Genomic DNA, 10722 nt, shown 5'->3' on the forward strand with positions numbered 1-10722 from the left:
AGAAAGTGGGAGGGTTACCTCAGGCTTTCTCTGCCTAATTGCCTCCTAGGGTTCTGGTAGAAAGTGGGGGAAGAGACTGCTCTACTCCCAGACCCTCTTAAATAAATATGGGACTCTATCATTGCTCATTCTGCAGGTGTTGAGCATAAAGGAGCTACAGAGTGCAAGGACACCTTTAGGTGATATCAGCATCTTACTCTCCAACTCTCTTCCCCTGGTTTAAGAAATCACTATCTGGGTCGCGCGGAGGTTCGCTGGGCAGTGCTGTCTCACCAGTGAGGCTGGGAAACCGGCAAGTCCCGAGTCCTGTCCAACCTGCAGCCCCCAGCCCTCCGCCACCATGGAGTACCTCATTGGTATCCAGGGCCCCGACTATGTTCTTGTCGCCTCCGACCGGGTGGCCGCTAGCAATATTGTCCAGATGAAGGACGATCATGACAAGATGTTTAAGATGAGTGAAAAAATCTTACTCCTGTGTGTTGGAGAGGCTGGAGACACTGTACAGTTTGCAGAATATATTCAGAAAAATGTACAACTTTATAAGATGCGAAATGGATATGAGTTGTCTCCGACAGCAGCAGCTAATTTCACACGCCGAAACCTGGCTGACTGTCTTCGGAGTCGGACCCCATATCATGTGAACCTCCTCCTGGCTGGCTATGATGAACATGAGGGGCCAGCACTCTACTACATGGACTACCTGGCTGCCTTGGCAAAGGCCCCTTTTGCAGCCCATGGTTATGGTGACTTCCTGACTCTCAGTATCCTGGACCGATACTATACACCAACTATCTCACGTGAGAGGGCAGTGGAGCTTCTTAGAAAATGTCTGGAGGAGCTCCAGAAGCGCTTCATCTTGAATCTGCCAACCTTCAGTGTTCGAATCATTGATAAAAATGGCATCCATGACCTGGATAACATTTCCTTCCCTAAACGTGAACTCTAACATCATACCCTCCTTCACTTGCCAGGAAACTGTTTTTGACAGGAATCTTTAATTTTTTTCTACTCTTTGGATGTGTACTCGTGAAAGATGGTTAATTCTGAATAAAATTAAATATGGGTAAATTAAAAAAAAAAAAAAAAAGAAATCACTATCTGGTTTCCCAAGGATTGGAGGATTCCAATTCTTTATTCTCTCTCTCTCTTTTTTTATATACCTTAATTTTGTTTATTTATTTTTATGTGGTGCTGAGGATCAAACCCAGGGCCTTGAGCATGCTAGGCGAGAGTTCTACCGCTGAGCCACAACCCCAGCCCCCTCTTTATTCTCTTTGGAGTCCCATTGACAGCATTTGTGCTGTCATGATTCCTTCATGGCTTTATTTTGATACTCAAAACCAATCTTTTGGAACCCAAACTTCTTTTCCTTATGAAAATATTTAGTTCTTTTCATTAAGAATTTGAGTTTCCATTCTTTATCCATGAAGTCCATGCACTTCAGAAATAGATCACAGACTTTGTTTCCCAACACAGCTGTGAGAAATTGCTAAACATTTAGTGTTTTAAAAGAATATACATTTATTTAGTTCTGGAGGTTAGAAGTCCAACACTAGTTTCACTGGTCTATAGTCAAGGTGCCAGCAGGGCTGAGATCCTTCTGGAGACTCCAAGGGAGAATACCTTTCCTTGCCTTTTTTTTTTTTTTAAAGAGAGAGGGAGAGAGAGAGAGAGAGAGAGAGAGAGAGAGAGAGAGAGAGAATTTTTTTAATATTTATTTTTTAGTTTTCGTCGGACACAACATCTTTGTATGTGGTGCTGAGGATCGAACCCAGGCTGCACGCATGCCAGGCGAGCACGCTACCACTTGAGCCCCATCCCCAGCCCCCTTTCCTTGCCTTTTCCAGCTGCTAGGAAGTTGCCTGTGTCCCTTGGCTTCTGATTCCATTTCTCCAGCTCTGAAACTAGTAGCATAGAGCCTGGTCAGTTCACATTACTCTCTCTCTCTCTCTCTCTCTCTCGTTCTCTCTCTTCTGCCTTCCTCTTCCACGTAAAAGAATGTTTGTGATCACCATGGGCTCACCAGGATAATCTCAACTTGGGACCAGATGATTAGCAAACTTAATTCCATCTGCAAATTTCCTTTGCCACTAAACTGAATATATCCGTGGGTTCCAGTAATTAGCACATGGACATCTTCCAGGAGAAGAGCATTATTCTGAAGAGTTCAGTCATGCCAAACTTCAGCCAATCAGCACAATCCATTCTCCCAGCTATATTCATAGCTGTCTGATGTTGGTATAGAGTCATTGGCATATAGCCCATTAGGTATAGAGACTAATTCAGTTCAATATGAGAATGTCAAATGTGGCTACGAATGCTGGGACAGAAGGATGTTCCCTCTTCAAGACTTGTGCTGGTAGAGTGGTAGCCATTGGCCACATTAGGTTATTGAACACTTGAAACATGTATTCTATGAATTGAGATGGTCTATAAATACATATTGGGTTTTGAAGATTTACTACAAAAGAAAAAACAATATAAAATATCTACCAATTTTATATTAAATACATGTTAAGATAATACTTTGTGTATATTGGGTTAAACAAAATATTTATACCCTCTTATTCATTTTAAAAAATGGGATTACTAGAAAATTTAAAATTACACATGCTGCTTGTTTGAATGTGTCCCCTTCAAAATTCAAGTGTTATCAATATGATAGTACTTATAGGTGAATGCTGGGCATGGTGATGCACACTTGTAATTTCAACAACTCAGGAGCCTGAGGCAGGAGGATTGTAAATTCAAGGTCAGCCTCAGCAACTTATGTGGCTCTAAGCAACTTAATGAGACTCTGTCTCAGAAAGAAAGGTGGGGGTGCTGGGGATGTAGTTCAGTGATAAAGTGTTCCTGGGTTGAATCCCCAGTTCTTTCCAAACAAACAAACAAAACACTTAGAGGTGGGCCCTCTAGGGGGAAATACGCCATGAGAGGTCTTCTTTGTTAATGGGGAGTTAATGCAAGTCTTCATGCAGCTCTAGCTTGTTATCTTGTTCCCTTCTGTCTTCTGCCATGTGAGGATGCAGCCTGCCTCTACTCTAGAGCATGCAGCCCTTTCCAGACTGCGTAGAGCGATGACAGTGAATGGGAGAGCAGTGTCTGAAATTAGGGTCCCTGATGACTTCATGGCAGTGGCATGCTTGGTACCAGGGAAAGTTTCTGGGCAAAGGTGCAGGATGCCTAGTTGCTATGGTAATGCCCTCTATGAGTGCATTAGTGCTAGAGTCTTATCAGCCTCAACCTTGATCTCAGGCACACAGCTCCTGGAAGTAAAGGTACTCTTTTTCTAGATAACCACAATATTTCACTAGCTCTGCTGCTGCTGAACCTGCCCGCACAACAGTAACTTTAAATAATGGACTTTCTTGAGAGCTATTCAAAGCTTCTAACATTGCACAATTGTAACTGTAGTATGTAACTGAGGAATAAGCTTGCATAATGTTGTTAACTCTAATTTTCATGAATACAAAGAATAATGCTTGCATAGTCTTTAGTTTTATTAATCAGGCATATATAATAAAGATTGCTAGCATAATTCTTTAGATCTGCTTCTCCATCAGGGAGCAGTGCTCCACCCAATCCCAGCTGTTAACTTCAACAACCTGTGTATGTGAGTCTTTATTTTTCTATCGCTCCTTACTGGAACTTCTTCATTTGGCCATGCTGGTAGCGGCACCAGATGACCAACCTGCCACCACCTCTCACAACCATACTTGCCTGCATCTTGATATTGTACTTCCCACTCTCCAGGACTGCAAGAAAATAAACTTCTGTTCTTTATAAATTATCTGATCTGTGGTATTATAGATGCACAAAACAGAATGAGACAGCTTGCATTCTCTTTCTATCAGCACTCTCCTAGCTGGTGTGGTGAACAGATGGAAAAGCTAGAACTCCAGCAGCAATTTTTTTCCCCACTATGTGGGAAATGAGTTTAGGACAAAGGGGAAACCAAAGAAGGTAAAACAGAGAGGAGAAAGTAATCATTTTCTCAGTAACATCCTTGGGCCACTGGCTCCTCTAACAGAAGTCTTTCCAGTTTGAAGCACTTATAGACAATAGATTCCCTCTTCTTTAGCTCTGCAGATCGATGCTTCACCAGGATGTGCTTTCCCTTCCCACAGCTTCAAATACAATTTTTAGGGGCTGGAGGTGTAGCTCAATGGTGGAGCACATGCCCTGGGTTCAATCCTAGCAGCAATAAGAAGGAAAAAATACAATGTTTAGATAAATCTTTGAGCAATTAAAACAATTAGTGCTTTTTAAAATTATAAAAGTAGTACCTTTCATTGTAGAGAGTTTGATTAAAGCAATAAAGTAAGTAAGTAAGAAAATATCATAATTCAAACCTCAAAGATTGCCTCTGGGAGTGTTTATTCTTCCTCACTTAAGCAAACATTCCATTCTGGAATGTGGGACTCAGATTTTGCTTAAGAAAAACACTGCAATCATTATTACATCATCCAGGCAGCAGCATCCAGAGTGTGTTTGGCTGGCAAGATGGTCAAGAGGATGGGGATAGCCGAAGCAATTCAGAAGGCACATGCTTTCCTTCTTGCTGCTTCTGGAAACTTCTCAATTCCCACAGTCCCTCTGCTCTTTTCTGAGACTTTCTGAGGATTTGGGGCCTCTCTTCTCAAACTGTGTCATAGCTGATTCTCATGGCATGTGACTGCCATCTCCTTAAAGATAAGCTCTGAGGCTTCCCTTCACCTTTCGCCTTTTCAGAACAGGTCCTGTCTGTTTAGTGACTTCTGGTGCAAAACATTCCATTCCGTGCTCTGGACTCTGATGTTCACTGCCAGCCTCATCAGCTCTAGCTACTCTGTAAGCCTCCTTCCATTACAGTGCCCTTAAAGCAATGTCCAATTTCACCTGAGCAAAGTTTAGGATGTCTTGGTAATTTGTATAAGTTTTTTTTTTCTTGGTACCAGGGATTGAACCCAGGGGTACTTAACCACTGAGTCACATCCCCAGCCCTTTTTATTATTTATTTTGAGACAGAATATCACTAAGTTGCTTAGAGCCTCTTTAAGTTGCTGAGACTGCCCTTGAACTCGAAATCTTCCTGCATCAGCCTTCTGAGACTCTGAGATTACAGGTGTGCACCATCACTCCAAGCTTTGTACAAAATTTTAAAATACTGAAATAGAGCTTTGCTGATAATAATACAGAAATTCCATGGGCATGGGTTGAAAATCTCACAATAACAAAAACAGCAGGAAGTTAAGAGCAAAAAGCTCTTTGCTTCAGAGCTGCCTTCCTGCTGCTTGCTCTTGCTTATGAGAAGTCATCTAAGCCCGGAAAGCTTCCTTTCCCCAAAAGAGAATGTGACACTTTCTGTGTCTCTAAAATTTTATTCTGTACCAAATTAACATTGATCAGTTTACCTTCTTTTCTAGCGTAACTTTTTGTTTTTTTTAAATAATGCTGAGAATGGAGAATCACAGATATGAAATAAAGAGATTCTAAGGACATTTTCAACTTAATTAAATGCTATTTTTTAACTAAAAATTTAAAATTGATTTTGAATATAGAGATGATTTCAGTCATAAATTTATGATTCTATAAAAGTTATATGAAGACTTTCTAAAGACTATTACAGTAATTAAACAAAGGAAGGCAGTATTAGAAGTTAGAAGTGAGATGTTGCTCGTGTTAGGTTATATTATAGATAGGAGCTCAGGACTTCCTACAGTTCCATGAGGCTTATATGCAGGAAATAATAGTCAGATGGGAATCAAAGGACTTCATTAATAGATGTTAACCTGTTGGGTATGGTGGCCCACACCTGTAATTCTAGCAGCTCTGGAGGCTTAGAGAAGGATTGAAAATTCTAGGCCAGCCTCAGCAACTTGGACCCTCAACAATTTAGCAAGACCTTGTCTCAAAATAAAAAATCATATATGGCTCATTGGTTAAGTGCCCCTGGGTTAAAAAAAAAAGTGAGTGAGAGAGAGAGAGAGAGAGAGAGAGAGAGAGAGAGAGAGAAAGTGAGAGAGAAAATGAAAAATAGACAGCAATCTTCCATGCAGGCTGCTTTGGTGGAGGTGGGGGTTAAAGAATGTGACTTAGGCTAGGAAGACAAAATTGGCCTTTTTGTCCTCTGCCCCATTGAATCCAAGGTGACCCTAGCTACAAGTAGCCTCAAGCCATCTGACCTGCCCCATTGTAAGGAGAGAGAAGCAAGTTTAGAGACTTGGCCAGGCTTGACAGCCCACAGACCCACAGACACTGATCTTGACCTATTCTGCTAATTACCTCAGATGCAGGAGGCAGAAGGTTTGAAGTTGAGGGGTCTTGCCATGATGCTACTAACTTTTAAGATAGAAATGACAGCTTCTAAAACATTTCATAATGAGTTAGCAATTTTTCCTTTCTTTGAGTAAAGTAGGGATGTGGAGGGGTGTACAGAGGGGCAGAAATATTAGTTGCATGGTCTCTTCTCTGACAGATTACACCTAGTCTAGAACCTCATACCTAGTGGCACACCAGCAGGAATTTGCTACTTACTTGACTCTGTGTGTGTGTGTGTGTGTATATATATATTCCCGACTTACGATGGTTCAACTTTGGTTTTTCAACTTTATGATGGTGTGAAAGCAATATGCATACAGGAGAAACTACTTTGAATTTTGAATTCGATCTCTTCCTAGGCTAGCAGCATATGGTATTACAGATACTCTGTTGAGATTCTGGGCAGGGCAGCAAATTGCAACTCCATCAGCCACACAATTGTGAGTACTAACAACTGATTTCCTACCGTGCACTGTGCTGCTAAGCTAGGATGTTTAGTAGGTTAGATATACTCACTACATTTTCCGTTTTTTCAATACAAGTTGAACTTATTAGGACTTAGCCCCATTGTAAGTTGAGGAGCACCTGTAATTCCTCTCCTTAATTTATAATCTAACTGAGGAGATAATAAACACACACACACACACACACACACACACACACACACACAATGTATCAATAAAGATTTACATACCTGGAGTTTGATTCCTAGCACTGCAAAGTCAAAAAGAAACAAGCAAGCAAACAAAAAGATTTACATAGCTGAGTGTAGTGGCACATGCATGTTGTCACAGCTATTTGGGAGGTTGAGGCAAGAGGGTCACTTGAACCAGGGAATTCAAGGCCAGCCCAGGCAATGTAGTGAGACCCTGTCTTAATCAATCAATCAATCAATAGATTGACATAAATGGTAAAGACAACAATAAAACTATAAAGCAGTCAATGTTTAATTGTCCAGTGAATTATAAGGACAATATTTATTAAAGGCTTTCTGAAGAATGACTCACTGTCAGCTGGGCTGGCTGGGGAAAGGCCCAAGGAAAGAAGATTTCAACTGGATCTTAGAAGACAGTTTTAAATTGGAAAGAAGAAAAGAAGAAGATGTTCTGAAAAGGTGTGGACAAGTATGGCAAAGATCAGAATAGGTTTCATAGACAGTGAACCAAAAGGTTTTTATCAGAGCAAAGAATTCATTAGGAAAATTGTGGAAAATAAGATGGACAGGTTATATTGGCATCAGATTTTGAAGATGTTTGAATGACAAGCTAAGAAATTATTAAGTACTGGGAAGCTATTATGTTTGGATATTAAGTGTCCCCTAATAGCTCATATGTGAGACAATGTAATAAGGATTAGAGGTGAAATGATTGGGTTATAAGAGTTTAACCTAACTAGTGCACTAATCTCCTGATAGGGATTAACTTGGTGGTAACCATAGTCAGGTAAAGTGACTTGGGGGCATGCCGGTGGGGTTTATATTTTGTCCTTCATGAGCAGAGCTCTCTCTGCTTCCTGACCATCATATCTTGAGCTGTTTTCTCTGCCACACTATTCTGCTATGATGTTTAGCTTCACCTCAAGCTCCAAGGAGTGGAGACCTCTGAAACTGGGAGACCCCAAATAAACTTTCTCCTTAAAATTGGGCTAGGGCTGTGGCTCAGTGGTAGAGCGCTTGCCTAGCACACATGAGGCATTGAGTTCAATTCTCAGCACCACATTAAAAAAAAAAAGTAAAATAAAGTCATTGTGTCCATCTACAAATTAAAAACAATGAAATGTTTTTAGGTCTTGTGGTCATAGCCGTGAAAAAGCTGACTAAAACAGAAGTCACTTAAGGTTTCTAAGCAGAGTAATGACAAAAGGTAAGTGGAGTTAAAACAAGACTTACTTTGGAAAATAATGCTCAAAAATAAATAATAATGTGATACTAGGGTGCTCAATATTTTTTCTCCTCTACTTCATAAGCATTTTGTAATGGTTTAATTTTTACAATTCTAAATCATACTTAGGTCTTTTCTTGCTTAAAAGTATAAGTAATTTGGATGGGGATTGTAGCTCAGTTGGTAGAGCATTTGTCTAGCATGTGTGAGGCACTGGGTTTGATCCTCAGCACCACATAAAAGTAAATAAACAAAATAAAGCTGTTGTATCCATCTACAACTAAAAAAATAAAATAACAAATAGTATAAGTAATTTTCTGGTCTCCATATTTTACTCTTTATATTCTTACTCCTTTTATAGAAGCTTTTGACTTTAGATATTTGGTTTTGATTTATAATACATTGAGGTTTCAAACTGGCCTGCTCTTACTTAGGGTTCCAGATCCATAATATGTGGACATCCCACACTTAGACATAATCTCCTTGGCTTGTGACTAGAGTCTCTTGCTTAAGACATCATGTGTTGTTCTTATAAAACACCTAATTAGGAAGTTTTCTGCTTTTCTTCATCCATAACCTTATCAGAAAAAAGGGGTAGATGTTTTAATTGTGTTCATTTCTTTTCCCAAATGCATATTGATGACTCACTGATTTCATACTGGACTCATTTTTTTCTGTGTGTGGTACAAGTTTCCTTTATAAGATAATGTAATATGTTCATGCCTTTCTTTCTACCATAGCTTATCCATCCACACACGGATTCCATTCATCCCCATAAGCTAAAGGGAAAACAGAAATAAACTGACTTGGCCAATACATATGTTGGAAGGGTGAGGGGGGTGGAAGATTCATGGGTCATCCAATATATAAATTTTTTTAACTGGGTATTTTAAAAATGTGTTTGGGCTGGGGTGTAGCTCAATGGTAAAGCTTGCTTAGCATGCACTAGATCCTGGATTTGATCCTCAGCAAATTTTGGTAAAATGTATCTACCATAACATTTACCATTTTAGCTGTATTCAAATATACAGTTCAGTGTCTTTAAGTACATTCTCAATCACAACTATCTGTAGAACCTTTTCATCATCCCACCTGAAACTCTGTATCCATTCAACAGTAACTGACGAAGATGTATAATTCTGAAATGTTTGCTACTACATCTATCTCCCTTTGAAAGAAGCAAGACATAGTAGAAAGAATTTTATTTTTGCTGTGCAGACCTGGGTTGGAATGCTGGCTCTGCTTAATTAGCAATGTGATATTAGAGATGCTGCTTTATTCTCTGAATTTCTTTTCCTTCCAGGCAGATGGTATATGGCCCATAATAGGGCTCAATGATAGTTTTTCCCTCTTCTTCTCCCACATTCCAGTGTGCCTTCCAGCGATTGGAATGCCCAAAGAGTTCTAGTCATTTCAGTGAGTTTTAACGTGCTTCACTCTCTTCTTCATCTCCTGTTAAGTGTACTTGCCTTGAATGTCCAACTTTTCTATTTATGTCCACTCCTTTTGAGATGTCAGAAATTGGAATAATAGCTGGGTTTACAGTGAACTCATCTATTTTTCCATACTTCTTCTCTGTGGAAAAGTACCTTTTCCTTAAAATATCCTTAATTGATGTTGTTCCTAAGAGTAGGAGCTTTAAGGTCCAGGAAATTTCAAAGGAGAACTATAATCCTGGATGCTTAGTAGAACCTTTCTTATTAGCCTGGAATTGAGGTGAAGGCTGAAAGCTGTGGATAAGAACTACTAATACTGTGAGGAGTTGCCAATATCCAGAACCAGATATATTTCCCCGAGGTGACCAAGCAGTGGTGAAACAGGCTCTGTTACTATCACCCTCCCTCCCATAGATTCTATTAGAGAGAATGGGGAAGAGTTCGGGGGTCACATGCTTCTCTTCTGTGAACCCATGTGAAGAGAGGTGCTTCCCAGGGAGTTACTCAAAGGCAGTGAGGTTCCCCTGGAGAAGCCCTGATTGGGCATCTCACTTCTCTGTTGGACATAGGCTTAGTCTACAGATTTGCTGCCACCTCTGTGCTGGTGTGAACAGGCATGGTGAGCCAGAAAAAGAAGGCTGGACTCAGGTGGGGGTAGTCAAGGGAAAGCTGCAATCTTGGTGCTGGAAGATGGCACTGTCACCCATTGGGATGGTGGTATTTGTGGCAGTTTTACAATGTTAAATTTCAGCTGGGTTGAAACAAGCTACCCATAACCCCCTTCCTAACATGTTACTAGTTAGGGTTGGCCGTAGGAGGAACTTGCAGGAGATTTGGAAGACTAAGTGGAACAGTAGCAGTGTTTACTCTTGGAATGTCCTACTAGGTCAAGAGCTGTTTCAACTTATGCAGGTTTCTGCAGATTTGATGTCTCTGTTGTTGGTGTGGAAAACAAACTAGCCTGATACTCCAGATCTGTAGGATCCCTTCCTTCAGCTTTCCTGAATCCTGGGCCAGGTGCAAGTGTGGGTCTGGGGCAAAAGCAGTAGCATCTTCTACAGATCATAGCAACAGAGCCAGGGGCTCTGAGATGAGAAGGGGCTGAC

At 40.5% G+C, this 10722-nt stretch overlaps 1 pseudogene; it reads left to right on the top strand.

The window, feature by feature from the left end:
* The first annotated feature begins 240 nt into the window (after positions 1-240).
* Positions 241-1069, top strand: LOC143396594 (proteasome subunit beta type-2 pseudogene; annotated as a pseudogene).
* The last annotated feature ends 9653 nt before the right edge of the window (positions 1070-10722 follow it).

This window comes from Callospermophilus lateralis, chromosome 4 (assembly GCF_048772815.1).
Source record: "Callospermophilus lateralis isolate mCalLat2 chromosome 4, mCalLat2.hap1, whole genome shotgun sequence".
Classification (NCBI taxonomy): Eukaryota; Metazoa; Chordata; class Mammalia; order Rodentia; family Sciuridae; genus Callospermophilus; species Callospermophilus lateralis.